Source organism: Coregonus clupeaformis, chromosome 23, assembly GCF_020615455.1.
Source record: "Coregonus clupeaformis isolate EN_2021a chromosome 23, ASM2061545v1, whole genome shotgun sequence".
NCBI lineage: Eukaryota > Metazoa > Chordata > Actinopteri > Salmoniformes > Salmonidae > Coregonus > Coregonus clupeaformis.
Window position 1 is genome coordinate 15645998 of NC_059214.1, and position 16041 is coordinate 15662038.

General features: G+C 42.6%; 1 protein-coding gene across 2 annotated transcripts in view; it reads right to left on the minus strand.

The window, feature by feature from the left end:
• Positions 1 to 15808, minus strand: part of LOC121536650 (double-stranded RNA-specific editase 1-like) — a 174461-nt gene extending 158653 nt beyond the window's left edge. For both annotated transcript variants that reach the window (XM_041844063.2, XM_041844062.2), the window contains exon 1: positions 15618 to 15808. The gene's annotated coding sequence lies outside the window, so the exon portion shown is untranslated. The remainder of the gene's footprint in view (positions 1 to 15617) is intronic.
• Positions 15809 to 16041: the final 233 nt, after the last annotated feature.

Sequence of the window (16041 nt, forward strand, 5' to 3'; positions counted from 1 at the left end):
TCATATCCATAATTATGCATTTCTGTATAGTACAGATCAGGGACCCATGATGTAATACTGTTACTGTAATTCCATTACCGGATGTAAATCCACTTCACATACTGTAGTTCAATAACCAAAAATATAGAATTTTTCAAACTCAAGGTGTCATGTCATAGCTGACACCCCATTCTTTCTGCAGACATCTTTGAATCTTAATTTGGAGGAGATATAAAACAAAAAAAACATGGTCACATAAAAAACAGAGGGAGATTTTACCGTAATTATTTTACCAAACTTTGCATCTGCACAGTTCTTCTAGGAAATCTGTCTGTGTCAATTGTTCAAAGTAGTCATTGTGCATAGAGTTGTAAGGTTTGCTATACTTTCAAATCAATGGTTTTTGTCAAAGCATAATTCCGTTACTGTGGAATTACCCCACTTAATTTAACAATGTTTCACAAAGTCATGCCATGGCTTCCCCAAAACAGCCAAAAGGTGAGCATAGCCGCAATAAACCCAAAAGCTCGGTGGTGTCATGAATCCGACCTGTTTTAAAAACAGATCAAATTAAAATGTTCCCTCTGAGTGAACAAAGTGCAGACACATGCCCTCCAGACCAGCATGCACCTGCCACACTCATTTTACAGAGAACACTGCCATTCTTTTTTGTTTTTCCCCTCTCTCCTCTTGGTGCAGTACAGTTACTTTTTTGGAGTGAATTACATACACACCTGACCCTTGGATCGCTCATCATTATGAATGCATGGCTAAGCGGTGCCAGCGTTCCCGACCAGGTGGAATTCCAACTATTCCAGACACAGCAGTCTTTCTACTTTTAAGGAATGGATGTGAGCGATCCCCATGGCAACCTTGAAATTCAATGTCCCTGATCTGGTTCCAAAGCAGAGGAATGAGAGTCAATAATATTATGGAGAAGCTTCTGTTTATTTCTAAGTCATTTACCTTTGTCCTCACTAATAGGAGCGGACTGGATTGGTTGTACGCAGGAAGCATAACGGTTGACAAGGTAAAATGTGGAGGTAGGTAGAAGTTGCCTTTAACCACGGATACAGGGTCCGATTTTTTCGTCGCTCTAATTATGTGTGTTGCAACTAGGGAAAGGGTAAACTGATCCTAGATCTGATCTGAGTCTTACATTAAACATAACTTTAAAAAAAAGTGTCCACTGCCCACAATATTAGTTATCCTCCAGTCAAGCACGACTCCTTAACCTTGTACACCCCTCTAGAGAAGCCACAAACATAACCAACTCGGCGCGTACATTCACCCTCTCCTAAAACCTTACATAGGGGGCACTCAACAGAGTCAGCCATACAGCACCAAAATACTGTTTCTTCTTTGTCTAGCTTCTTCTCTCCCCTCTATATATAGCCATATCACCAAGGGCTTTACACAGAGCCATGCAGTGTGTAGAGGAGGAGTGGGAGGAAGAGCACCTCTTTCATGTGTGACACAGTGAGTCATGACACCCGGCTGTGCATTCTGCCTGACACGAGCGGTGATGGGGGGATTCTGCGCACTCCTGGGCTAGGCTACGTTCGAAGGAGGCTGTCGTAACTTATTGGCAACTCAACAGAAGGCCTCCCTTTCCCTCTCTGCTCACCCTACTCGCAATGTCCCTCTCCATCCTCATCCCTCTCCATCCTCATCCCCTCCCTCCTATCCTGCTGCAGTCAAGAAATGAGGGCGCCATGACTTATGCAAGAACTGCATTAAAGATGACAGGGTTCACGACAGTAACAGCATTACAAGGAAAATGGTGCAAAACATTATTTTGACTCAGAGTACCAAAAGACCAAGCTCACAGGACATTGTAGCCCATCCTTGCTCTGAGTGACATCTAAAAAGGACTGACCTTTTTTCTAAGCGTAATGAACCAAGATGGACTTAAGTGGATAGACATTGGGAGGATTTTGTAAGAATGGAGAGAGATGTATTGTACCATGTGTATAATAAGGACATACACTACCGTTCAAAAGTTTGGGGTCACTTAGAAATGTCCTTGTTTTTGAAAGAAAAGCAATTCTATTGTCCATTAAAATAACATCACATTGATCAGAAATACAGTGTAGACATTGTTAATGTTGTAAATGGCTATTGTAGCTGGAAACGGCTGATTTTTAAATGGAATATCTACCTAGGCGTACAGAGGCCCATTATCAGCAACCATCAGTCCTGTGTTCCAATGGCACGTTGTGTTTGCTAATCCAAGTTTATCATTTTAAAAAAGGCTAATTGATCATTAGAAAACCCTTTTGCAATTATGTTAGCACAGCTGAAAACTGTTGTGCTGATTAAAAAAGCAATAAAACTGGGCCTTCTTGAGACTAGTTGAGTATCTGGAGCATCAGCAATTGTGGGTTCGATTACAGGCTCAAAATGGCCAGGAACAAAGAACTTTCTTCTGAAACTCGTCAGTCTATTCTTGTTCTGAGAAATGAAGGCTATTCCATGCAAGAAATTACCAAGAAACTGAAGATCTCGTACAACGCTGTGTACTACTCCCTTCACAGAACAGCGTAAACTGGCTCTAACCAGAATAGAAAGAGGAGTGGGAGGCCCCGGTGCACAACTGAGCAAGAGGACAAATACATTAGTGTCTAGTTTGAGAAACAGACGACTCACAGGTCCTCAACTGGCAGCTTCATTAAATAGTACCCGCAAAACACCAGTCTCAACGTCAACAGTGAAGAGGCGACTCCGGGATGCTGACCTTCTAGGCAGAGTTGCAAAGAAAAAGCCATATCTCAGACTGCCCATCTTAATATTTTCTTTTTATTGGCCAGTCTGAGATATGGCATTTTTTAATTGTTAAATGAGGAAATAGCAAGCATTTTATAAGTGGTCTGTTTACGATACAAGTTTAAAGTGGGGTTTTTGAAGTGTTTTTTCTCCAATTTATGCTTTGGCCACAAATACGAGTACAGGACGAGTCAACAACATTATTTGGGTATGCATTAACAGAATCTGAGCTTTTGAAAAGGGAGATTTTCACTGGACAGTTACTTTAACAGTGTCAAATAGTGCACTGTTTAGAGTGGACAGAAGTCGACTTGAGAATTGACCAGAAGGCTGTGTGATTGTGGCCTGTTTGTGTACAGATTGGGATAATAACTAAATTACATACCGAGTGTGAGAATGGGCAGACTGGCGGCAGATTACTGGCCATAGAGATGACTGCTGTGTGTGTGGTTGTGTTGGGGAGATGAGATTGATTGATATTAACTGTATTACACACCGAGTAGGGCTGTGACGGTCTTGGAATTTGAGGTTACAGTAATTGGCCAGGCCAATGTACATGGGAGGGTTGGGGGGGGTCCAAAGCCACCAGTGTATGTCAGACACGAGCAAATGTGTCTCCTTTCCTTAAAAAGTATCAAAAAACCTAGGCTTTCCTAAAGAAGGCTATAAGATGATGAATTGACAAGGAAAGTATGAAGGGGACAGCTATGCTATAGTATGAATATGAAATTCACAATTATTAAAATTGAAACAAATATGTCCATAGCCTATTTATCAGCGACGCTGATTATCGAGGGGGAGAGTGTTGGAAAGATTTTTCAAATACTGTGAGGAACTTTTATAAATTGAATGGCTTTATATAAAAAATGTAATAAAAAAAAGGACTTTGTTAGCTTACTCTGTGAGGTGAAGGAAAAAATGATTGAGAAGCACAACTGCGCACTTTCCTACATTTGAGAGAAGCAGGACAGGTACTTCTCCGCGAGGGTTGAAAAATAAATATACACATACATGTTATTCAATCATTGCACCCACACTGCTCGCGCACGTCAACGAGCATCTGCGTAGCCAGGCACTAAAATAGAACTTGGTTCTATTTGTGACGCGTGACGTGCTGCAAGTCCCGCCTCTCATTGGTTTTTAGGAGCATATACCCAACGTGGGTGACTGAAAGATGAACTGAGGTGCACACTACAGTCCAGTTGGTGGTGGTAATGCACCTTAAAGTTAGTTGCCAACCGCCATATAAAAAGAAATGTGAGTTATATATCCGTCATTGTCATTGAAAGCAGGTACAAGCGGTTCTATCTGCACTAATTCTATGCTTCCAGTTCTTAAGTTTTGTTTTTGCGTCTTTTACTTTCAGTTTTGTACACCAGCTTCAAACATCTGAAAATACAATATTTTGGGTTATTGAAAAGATTTCACAGCAGTTTAGATGGTACTATGATTCTCTCAAGAAAATGATCAAGATTTTTTTGTGTTACATTAAATACACAATGCATTGTGTGGGTTGAATGCTGTGACACAGAATAAAACAATTAATAAAAGTCCCATGATGGTAGTGACTGCTCATTACTGCTGATCACTTCAGTGCCTTCAGAAAGAATTCATACACCTTGACTTATTCTACATTTTGATTGTGTTAAGAGCCTGAATTCAACATGGATTCAATTGATTTTCCCCACTCACCAAACATAACGCTTTGTATTCAGGACATAAAGTTCATTTTTTGCAGTTTTACTTTAGTGCCTTATTGTAAACAGGATGCAGGTTTTGGAATATTTTTCTTCTGTAGAGGCTGTACTGTCATTTAGGTTAGTATTGTGGAATAACTACAATGTTGTTGATCCATCCTCAGTTCTCTTATCACAGCCATTAAACTAACTGGTTTAAACTGAGTTAGGAAGGACGCATGTATCTTTGTAGTGACTGGATGGGATATCAATACACCCCAAAGTGTAATTAATAACTTCACCATGCTTTTTTTTTTTTCTACCAATAGGTGCCCTTTGTGAGGCATTGGAAAACCTCCCTGGTCTTTGTGGATGAATCTGTGTTTGAAATTCACTGCTCGACTGAAGGACCTTAAAGATAATTGCATGTGTGGGGTACAGAGATGTGGTAGTCATTCAAAAATCTGGTTAAACACTATTATTGCACACAGAGTGAGTCTGTAACTTATGTGACTTGTTAAGCACATTTTCTACTCCTGAACTTATTTAGGCTTGACATAACAAAGGGTCTTGAATACTTATTGACTCAAGACATTTCTACTTTTCTTTTTTAATGAAATTGTAAAAAATATCTAAAAAGATAATTCCACTTATACATTATGGGCTATTGTGTAGAGACCAATTATGTAAAACCTCAATTTAATCAATTTTAAATTCAGGCTGTAACACAACAAAATGTGGACAAAGTCAAGGGGTGTGAATACTTTCTGAAGGCATTGTATTAACCATCAGTTACTCACATTACTTTATATCTCTATAGAGCTGATGCCTATGCTGTCTGACAAAAATCACAATTTTAGTAGTGCTTCAAAGTAAATAAGGCATACTTTTATGACTGCTGAATACCAATACCTCACAAAGCAATTGCTCTCTATCCCCTCTTCATCACGCATTCTTCTGTCTTATGTAACAAGCGTTAAAGAGACAGACAAGTAGCTGCACAATGGATTATGGTCATTGTAGTCAATTATCACATATTCTGCGCTAAACTACGTAGAACATTGGCCATTGGAAACTACAACTCCCTACTACATCGCACAGTTTGGGCATGATTTGATTTATCTCTAGTGAAACTGCAACATGCAATTGAGGTAAAAAAAAATTAAACTAACTAAATCGGAATTCAAATATTTGAACCAAAATTAATGGCCAACATTTTTGGTTAATCGCTACCAGTCTCAGAGTGGAGGATGTGGCTAGTTGCTTAGTGCAGCTTGCGGTGCGGTCAGCACGGCCCGGGACGGTGAGAAAAACAGACTCGTGTTGATATGTAGGAGAGAGGGAAAATAAACAAGTCTCATAACTTGGTGGAGCATTGTGTGTGGGCAGGAAGGCAGCCTTTGAAACCGAACGCCCAGACACATGCCATGGAGCAGCGCGCGGAGCTTATGAAACATGAAGAGCATGTATTCACAGCTTCTCTATGAGTCCTGCATTATTCATGGACCTGGCTCCTCTTCCATCGCAGATACATGTACTGCCACATCATGACAGGCCCTGTATTAACAGAGTGATATGCACACATGGGGACGAGGTGTGTGTGTGGTTCATCCCAGATTGTTATTTCAGTCTGCTCAGACCTGACCGGGAAGCGGTGCGGAAGCTTTGCCGACAGACATATCGGCCAACTATAGTCTTAACCTGGGATGTGGCTTTCCACACAGCATGCCTGAAATCCACTAAAAGTGCTAAACAGGGTAGGACAGGTAGTCATAGCGAAAGAGGGGGTTATACGCTTAGCTCTCCATGTATACAATAAGTTTGCATTTGAGGGCTTGTACTACAATCTCTCCTGAAAAATGAAAAGCAAAACCAACGGGGGGGATAAAACAGTTTGACAGGGAAACGCTGGGACTCATGCACACCCCAGGGTGGAAGTTGTCCTTTGGCACAGATCTGCGATCAGCTTATCATCCTTGAACCATTAGAGAGGAAAAGTTCAAAATTGACTTTAGATCTAGGGGGCAATTTCATCCTACACCACCGACCAACATAGGCCTTCCTATTCTATCCTAAGTCATATCCAAGACAGTATGAACTAACAGCCTACCGTAAAACTTCAATTAAACAGTCTAAAATAGCCGCTTGTCCCTTATTAGCTGGGCAACTGCACACATTTCAGCAAATAAACTCGTTTTATTTGTTACATTAAATAATTCAGTAATGACTCGAAAAATGATGGCAATCATAATCGCCATTAAGAAACTGCTAGCCATTGGCTGCTTACCGTTGAGAACTGCTAGCTAACTGGCGAGGACAAAAAGTCAACTTCGCGAGTCCAGACCCCTTGAAATCGTCCGATGGCCCTTTAGTGGTAAAAGTAAGAACTGCCGAAAATGCACAGTGAAAGAGGAGAATAAGTATTCTGTCAAGGATGATAATACATTAGTGCAGGAAATGAATACATTTATTAAAATGCTGAACGTTAATGTTAGAATTAAAAAAATACCTATGCAAATGAGCAAAAGCTGTGTGCATTAAGGAATAAGCGCCTGTTGTGTTCAGAGACATCAAATAAATGCCCGGGCTATTAATTTAAGTTCTACGCTATATATACAAACAATTATGAATTAAGAGAGGGACCAGAGGAGTGGGGGAGGACTTGCCTACCTTACCCTCAGATGTTTCATACGGCGGTTGGTATTGATCGGCTAACCTCCTGGCCCCAAGTTGTAAGGCAGGTCCTCACCAGACGTCACCGGCAACAACGTCGCCTATGGGAACAAACCCACCGTCGCTGGACCAGACAGGACTGGCAAAAGGTGCTCTTCACTGACGAGTCGTGGTTTTGTCTCACCAGGGGTGATGGTCGGATTCGCGTTTATCGTCGAAGGAATGAGCGTTACAATGAGGCCTGTACTCTGGAGCAGGATCGAGTTGGAGGTGGAGGGTCCGTCATGGTCTGGGGCGGTGTGTCACAGCATCATCGGACTGAGCTTGTTGTCATTGCAGGCAATCTCAACGCTGTGCGTTACAGGGAAGACATCCTCCTCCCTCATGTGGTACCCTTCCTGCAGGCTCATGAGGGGGAGATGCACTGCAGTACTTAATGCAGCTGGTGGCCAAACCAGATACTGACTGTTACTTTTGATCACCCCGAGAACACCATCCCCAGAGTGAAGCATGGTGGTGGCAGCATCATGCTGTGGGGATTTTTCAGAATTTAAGGAACGATGGATGCCACTAAATACAGGGAAATTCTTGAGGGAAACCTGTTTCAGTCTTCCAGAGATTTGAGACTGGGATGGAGGTTCACCTTCCAGCAGGACAATGACCCTAAGCATACTGCTAAAGCAACACTCGAGTGGTTTAAGGGGAAACATTTAAATGTCTTGGAATGGCCTAGTCAAAGCCCAGACCTCAATCCAATTTAAAATCTGTGGTATGACTTAAAGATTGCTGTACACGAGAGGAACCCATCCAACTTGAAGGAGCTTAAGCAGTTTTGCCTTGAAGAATGGGCAAAAATCCCAGTGGCTAGATGTCCCAAGTTTATAGAGACATAACCCAAGAGACTTGCAGCTTTAATTGCATCTTCAAAGTGGTAGGCATGTTGTGTAAATCAAATAATACAAACCCCCCAAAAAACTATTTTAATTCCAGGATGTAAGGCAACAAACTAGGAAAAATGCCATGGGGGGGATGAATACTTTTGCAAGCCATGATAGACAGACACACCCTGTGTGTTTCAATAAAACTAAATATGTACTGAGCTTGTCTGATGCTTTAAGCACACTGTTCGATTAAATAATTAAGACACAAAAATGACTCAAGATCCCGATGGTCACACTGTGGAAAAAAAAAAACGCTTGTGCCTGTGTGACTGGCGCACGTTGACTCGCTCTCCTCCCTACTGCAGCGCAAAGGCAACACAGCACAGCAAGTGTTTATTGCGCTGTCCGTGCCGATGCTGCAACATCATTTCAGCCGTTTCTTACTTGTTTCTGACTAAAAAGTTCTGTTAACGAAATCCCTAATTTGTTTAGGAAAAACATTCCCTATTCCTTCAACCCTTGCTCTCAACGTGAAACATGTAAGCATTGCATGCAACCAATAGCCTGACCTATAGCCTATCATAATCGCATGGATCGGAGAAAGTGAAAAAGAAATGTGAAACTTCCGAATGTTTACTGGTTGCACAGGAGGAAAAGGAGAAGAAGTCAGATCTGTGGAAGACATGACGTTGTTGTGGAAACTACAGGAGATCAAGAAAAAGGAGAGTATAGGAGCAAGCGTTGCGTGAGTATTATGTGCCAACAGTTGCAGCTAGATTACAATATTATTTTTTCTAACTAAGTTACGCTAAGACTAAACAGGATGCGCTCTTAGGCCTACAGTTCGATGGTTGTTATACAAGGCTACTATAAAAAGCCTACTAATGATAACATTACTTATTATTATAATGATGATCATAATAATTGTAAGAAGAAGATCATGAAAAAGGAGGATATAGGAGCAAGAGCTGTGTGCATATTATGTGTGACAAACAGGTGCTGTTAGATTATAATATAAATCCCACACCATGTTAGTCCCTAACTTTTGGTGTGATAGTATATGGGTAAAAGGCTGATATTAGCCAGCCCCAACCGCCCCTGGCCTGGCTGTGGACTGGAAGGGTCTGGGTGGCAGTGGGACAGAGGGCTCTCAGTGGCGGTGGAGTGACCCTATGTGTGTGCCCACGCACCATGATGTTGCAGCGAGTAGCTGATGCTAACCAGCTCTGTCGCGTGTGTTAGCCCTTTTTCGCTGAATGTCCATCTTCAGTGGATGTTAGAGATTACGAAACCGCTTGCAAAAGAAAGCACATGTCAAAAAGGGCCCTCGCTATATACCACAGGGACCATACACACACACACGCCAATACAGGCCGACTGAGTTATTTGTTCTAATCTCTGGAGGGCTTTCTCTTGTCTCTTGCTTAAAAATAATGATGCAACTAAGTCTCAACATCCAAACGTATTGAGCATGAATAATGGCTCCAACCTGCGGCTTCCTGCCCTGCAAAATTTGGTGACGGGGGAGATGAGGCGGCACTGATGCGCCCTCCGGGGAGAGCAGGATGGGGTCCCGTCGATCCCAGCCTACACCCAACAGCAACTACCCCCCTTCGCACTGACAACCCCCCTTCAAAACATGTTCCTCCCTCCCCGGGACACACACTGCAACGCAATTAGACTACCCCTACACACACACACAAACGCCCCTCAACTACCAGAGACCCATCGAAAAGCCAATACTTCCAGCCCAGTAAATTCACTCTTCAAACCACCGCATTTAATTTCCGTTTGAGTCACCCCCTTTCCCCAAACAAAACACACCGCAAATGAACAATCCAAGAGTCAATGTCAATGACTTAAGCTTAGACGGCATGTGGGGCAACTGTATCTGTACACAACAGTGACTTGTATGTGTGGTCTGCTTAAATTTGTATGGTTCTGGTTGTCGGACACATGGTAATGTTAACCAGCAACCAGATTTACTTATTCAACTGTTCAAATCCTGTGCCATTTTTTAGCATGAATAATCCCTTTACCTATAGACCACCTTTTTTTCAGAAGAGCAGAGTTTAGGGCCACTTAACACCCAATGACCCAATTCGGTTTCAGTCATGTGAGAGGTTATTGCTCCGTTAAGAATTCCCCTCAGTCACCCCTGTAGGAGGTGAAAAAACAGCAACAAATGGCAAAATTCAGATCCCGCCACAACTAGCCCCTCGTTCACGTGAAGAGATTTCATTAAGCCTCAATGCTTATGTTCCTCATTAGGAACTCAAAGGAAACATTTACCTTGTTATTCGTCACTGGTCTTTTTTTTTTTTTTTACCCTCGGTGGAATCAAGGGAGTGTAAGTGCAGTGGGGATGACTGCTTTTATCAACGTTCTCCCGGAACCTTTAAAAAACAAATACACAAAAGGAGAAGACATAATACGTCAGAGGATAGGTTATCTGAGATCTCTTACGACTGAAGCTTCAAACGCGAGCAAGGTGATTCATTTGGCTCCTTCTTCCGGCTCCAGAGGAATATCCTTTGAGATTTCCTTTTCCAAACCCAGTTTACTTCAATCAACTTGGAATAGCATGGGGTTTCTTTTAACAAATGGATATGCCACACTATAACTGATTCAGCTACACTAAAGCGGAGGCTTGCAGATAAAGAAAACGAGGACACAGCCTTGTGTGACAATGAGGCCCTGCCTTGCTTCATTCTAAGGCTCATTATTTCTGTGCATCATACCATACATTAACTTATTTTCTGGGCAGGGCCTCTTAATAAGGGTACAGTGCTCCACGCAAATTTAATGTAATGTATTCAAAATTAGTGCTGGTAGCTTTCACTACACCAAAAAGGACATTGCCAGGTGAAAGTGCCTCTTGCCTTGCTCATTTGATGTCTCTGCAGGCCCATTTGACGCAAGAGGCCATCGTTGTGTCCCTGCAAATTGAGCATATGGTAGTCAAAGATATGACAAACACTGCAATGGCGTTATGTCAAACTGAAGGCCTAAGTCATGTTATGAAAACAGATCTTCAGAGACACTTCTGTGTAGTGAAAGTGTTCAAATATTGTTGTCCTATTCACATAGAACGGTTACATGGAACTGGCCTCCATATAGTCAGGGTGAAATAATAATAATATCAGCCCCACAGGGGTGGGGTATTTTTTAGTCGCTAGCGGACATATGCGAGACAGGAAGGTCATCCATAGCCTAATCACCAGATCGATGATCTGCACCCCTTCATTCTGGTTATGGCAACATAGGCCTACCTAATGAACAAAAACTAACTAATCAAAGCACTGCTCATTATGGGTTCAAATCCAACTTGCCACCTTCAAATGAGAAAATAGCAAACAGAGGTTAAATAAAAATTCTAAAGATTACCCCGAACTCTAGAAAATATGAAACACACGTTACTCGATGTTGGGGTTTCCCTGCCCTTACATCTGCCTCATAATAATGACGATGTCTAATGATGAGCATGAAGCGGGTCCAATGTGATTATCAGCAAGCTGGAGCATATAGGTGACCCATTCCCCCAATCGCTGAAACTCTACGGCAAAGCAAAGTTGCCGGGATGTTTGTTGAAAGTCAACATTGACGGCGCGCTCATGTGTGAACGTTTTGCCTTATTGTGGTTGAACCGTGTGGCTGCAGCATCAGTAACTTTGTGCTTGCCATGAGCTTCTCACTTCTGGTTTGTAGATCAACAAAGAGCCAGGTCATGCCTTTAACAGATCTCAAAGAAAACAGTGTGGCTTTCTGTGGTCATGTGGTGATCAACTTCAGCTCTAAATGGACTACCAATAAGAGAAAGACTAGACACATTTTCCCCCCCAGAGTTTGGATGAAAGATCAGCGGTGAAAGTGTAAAGGTTTATTGGAAAGAAGGTGAAAAGGTTTGTCAACAGTCAGTAAGAAATCAGGGTTCTCGTCTCTCTGGCTTTCTTGAAAATATAGCCTGACTGTAACCAAAATGAACAAGGACAGTATCCTTTTATGGCTGAAATGAGCATAGCCTGGCCACCATAATGCATTTCATTAGGCCGTACGTCATCTTCACGCCCGCTACTAGACGGAGAGCATATGGTTTCACACTGCAAAACAAGATGGAGGAGAGCCTAATCTCTGGTCAGCGATCTCATTTATGATCTTTTCATTAAAAAAAAGATGACCTTTTCATTCAAGACAGGAGAAACATATTGTTTCAGGTGATAATAAAACATGTTTCGTTTAGTTACTTTTTTCAGAGCTAGGTGCTTATTATCAGATGTATTAGGTTACGAAATCCAACTTTTTGGATATAATGTATAAAAAAGGTATCATATTTGTAAAATGTATTTTATAACATAAAGTGACATTTTATCACCAAAGTTCGTTTTCACCCACTCTGGGCAGTGGGTGGACACCCTATACACTGAGTGTACAAAACATTATGAACACCTGCTCTTTCCTTGACGTAGACTGACCAGGTGAATCCAGGTCAAATCTATTATCCCTTATTGATGAAAAATGTATGCACTCACTAACTGTAAGTCGCTCTGGATAAGAGCGTCTGCTAAATGACTAAAATGTAAAAAATTTAATTGATGTCACTTGTTAAATCCACTTCAAATCAGCATAGATGAAGGGGAGGAGACAGGTTAAATAATGATTTTTAAGCCTTGAGACAATTGAGACATGGATTGTGTATGTGTGCCATTCAGAGGGTGAATGGGAAAGACAAAAGATTTAAGTGCCTTTGAGCGGGGTATAGTAGTAGGTGCCGGGCACAATGGTTTGTGTCAAGAACTGCAACGCTGCTGGGTTTTTCACGCGCAACAGTTTCCTGTACGTATCAAGAATGGTCTACCACCCAAAGGCCATCCAGACAACTTGATACAACTGTGGGAAGTATTGGAGTCAACATGGGCCAGCAATCCTATGGAACGCTTTTGAAACCTTGTAGAGTCAATGCCCTGACAAATTGAGGCTGTTCTGAGGACAATAGGGGTGGTGCCACTCAATATTAAGAAGGTGTTCTTAATGTTTTGTACACTGTCTATAATATAACTGGTTTACAGCCAATGTGTATTATTTAACATTACTATTAAAATAGTACTCACTTATAAGAACGGGTAATTGTTTACAAGTTGCTAGCTATCCCATAATGGCTTCGCCGAAAACCACATATGTTCAACTTGTTCTGTGGTTTGGTAACTTCCTGTTCTATTGACTGACTCTGGCTACACTTAAGATGACGCAAAGTTTGAAAAAAATCAAAGTACGCGGCATCTGTTTCGTAACGGAGCCTAGAACGGCAAAAGGGCGCTGCTATACCACTCCATTTTGGACACAGTGTTGCCAACTTAGCGACTTTGTCGCTATATTTAGCGAGTTCAGACCCCTCTAGCGACACATTTTCAAAAAAGCGACTAGCGACAAATCTAGCGACTTTTTCTGGTGTTATTGGAGACTTTTGGAGACTGACGTGAAAGCACGTATCGCTCTTACTCTTCTCAACGAGCAGCGGGTGCTCGTCCCAAAGCACTCACAGGCGGCCCAGTCCCTCCCAGCTGCAGTCAGAGCAGGAGATGTTCACCCCTCCGCATCCAGACTGCAAATCAATTGCGCATGCGGGAAGCCGCCGCTGGCTGATCCCACCCTGGCTTACATTCAGGGCGGGATGTAAATGTAGGGTGTTTTTTACTCACTTTTTGTCTCTCCCACAACGTTATTCCTCTCTCCTACAGCATCCATCACAATTACATGCACATGGCCAATTATGCAAATTAGGTGATGATGTCATTTTAGCGACTTCTAGCGACTTTTAGGACAGCCAATAGCTACTTTCCTTACTGAGGAGTTGGCAACACTGTGTGGACGGTCCCATTGAAATGAATGACATCTGGCACAGACGGACTGCTCAGATGTAATGTGAATAGGTCATAAGGCTGCTAATGCTAGCAATGATGCATTTAATACATCTGAAATTACATCATAGTCCTCGGGGACGTATGGAGAGCTGACTGAAAGCGCCAGGGTCCTGAACAGGCGGGTGAATGAGTGACGGCTGATGTAATGTGCTTGAGCAGCGGAGGCGGCTGCAGCCTGCTTCCGATCAGCCACTACGGGGTTAACGGAGGCCCTTGCTCTTTGTGGTGACGCTGAGCAGCCATTTGTTTGCCTCAGGTAGCTCCCCCGTCGCTGTAACACGCTAATAACGAGGCAGAGTGGAAGGTAAATTAAACGGTCCAGCAAAAGTGCCCCGGGCAACTGAGCTGGGCTAGGCACAGCACAGGTTTGGCAAGGTATCCATGGCTCAGAGCCTATGCCCCTCTAAGCATGGAAAACTGTCATCACAGCAATTAGTACCGGGCTGCAGCAAATGTAATGAGATTAAGTGTAAATTGATGAGGACAGGCCCACCTAAGAGTGTTTAGTAGAAAAACATGTGTTTGGACATGGTGATCGACTCTTGTGCTGAATCTGGCAACAGTGGCGTGTTTGCTGACACACTATCAATTGATAGTTTGTGATTGCAGTAGGCAACCCTCGTGGATTACTTAGAGCAGGGCTGCCCAACCCGCTTCCTGGAGATCTACTGTCCTGTAGGTTCATTCCAACCCTAATTTAGTATATCTGATTCAGCTAGTTAAGGTCTTGTTGAGCAGCTAATAAGTTGAATCAGGGGTGTTAAATTAGGGCTGGACTGAAAACCCACAGGACAGTAGATCTCCAGGAAGAGGGTTGGGCAACTCTGATTTATACCATCATCTTTCCAACTTCAATTTGGCAGACTATTCAATTTGTGGGAATAGGGGGATGCCTAAATCTACTTTTCCCCATTACACTAATGAATTGGTTAACTATTCAATATCTACTTCAAGCACCCATTTGTCCCAAACACAGTCAACAGGCCTATTGAATTCAACAAGAACACCGAACATTTCTTGAACCAACTCAGTAGCATAAATTGTAGGCTATACATGATTCAGTTACATCGCATGGTTAAGCACAACCATACAACCATGATTTAACCTAAATAAGTGTCCTACTGAAAACCCATAAGACAGGTTTTGTATGGGCTATAATAGCCTGGCACAACTTTGCAAGGTACCCAACCACATTTCAATTTGGTGCTTTCGTTTTATTCAGAGAAAAATTGGCTACATTTTGAAATATCTAATTTTGTTAAAAACCCATGACTGTGGCTTTTCAACCGCTATCTTTTACAGGTCAAATTCTGATGGCTTGGTAGTTTACTTCTAAGACGAAATCTAGAGAAAATCAACATTTTTCATAAATTCTCACCAAGCGAACTGTCCAAATGACTGATATAACGCTGAACTGGACAACCGTGAATTCTGTCAACTAATCGTGTCGTTCCCCGCCACCAGAACCTTACAATGTATCCCTTTCATCATACTGCGGCTCGCACATGAGGTCTCCCATGCTGTCTCTCCACCGTATCTTCGCAACAGACTAACAGGCACGACAGCCGAAAACGACACCGCCGTAGACTCGAGAAAGGTAATTCAAGAGCCATGTTTGCACGCGATCTACAAGAAAATATTACATAAACACCCCGGAACCCAAGAAAAATAGCCTGTGTTTTCATCCATACCATCCGACACACTGAGAAGCCGTCAATACTTACAGTATGTGTCGCAATTGAAAGGGACGCTTTCAGAGCCGGAGAAAACTGTGCTCGTCCTCCATTCAATGTAAAAGCACAGACCGCCTCTTGTCCTCCGTTTTATGGGTTGCTGCAACTGAATGAATTGGCGTGAAGGCACTGCCAGTACAGTTGCACTCACCGCAATACAGACGAACTGCGGCCTAGCCTGCTCTCGCGGTATCGGTCCTCGGAAGCGAGCAACGTGGAAGGACATTGGATTTTCATTGGATGCCCAGGCTACCGAGACTGGATACTAATTAGACAGATCTGATTGGACAAACTCTTGAAGGAGGCTGTAAATTTTTGAGCACCGATTGGGGTGTTATTGTTTTAGAAGGGGATTGGTTTATGTCATGAACTACGCGCCACGCGCTTCATTGAGGGAGTTCGATTAAGCTGAACC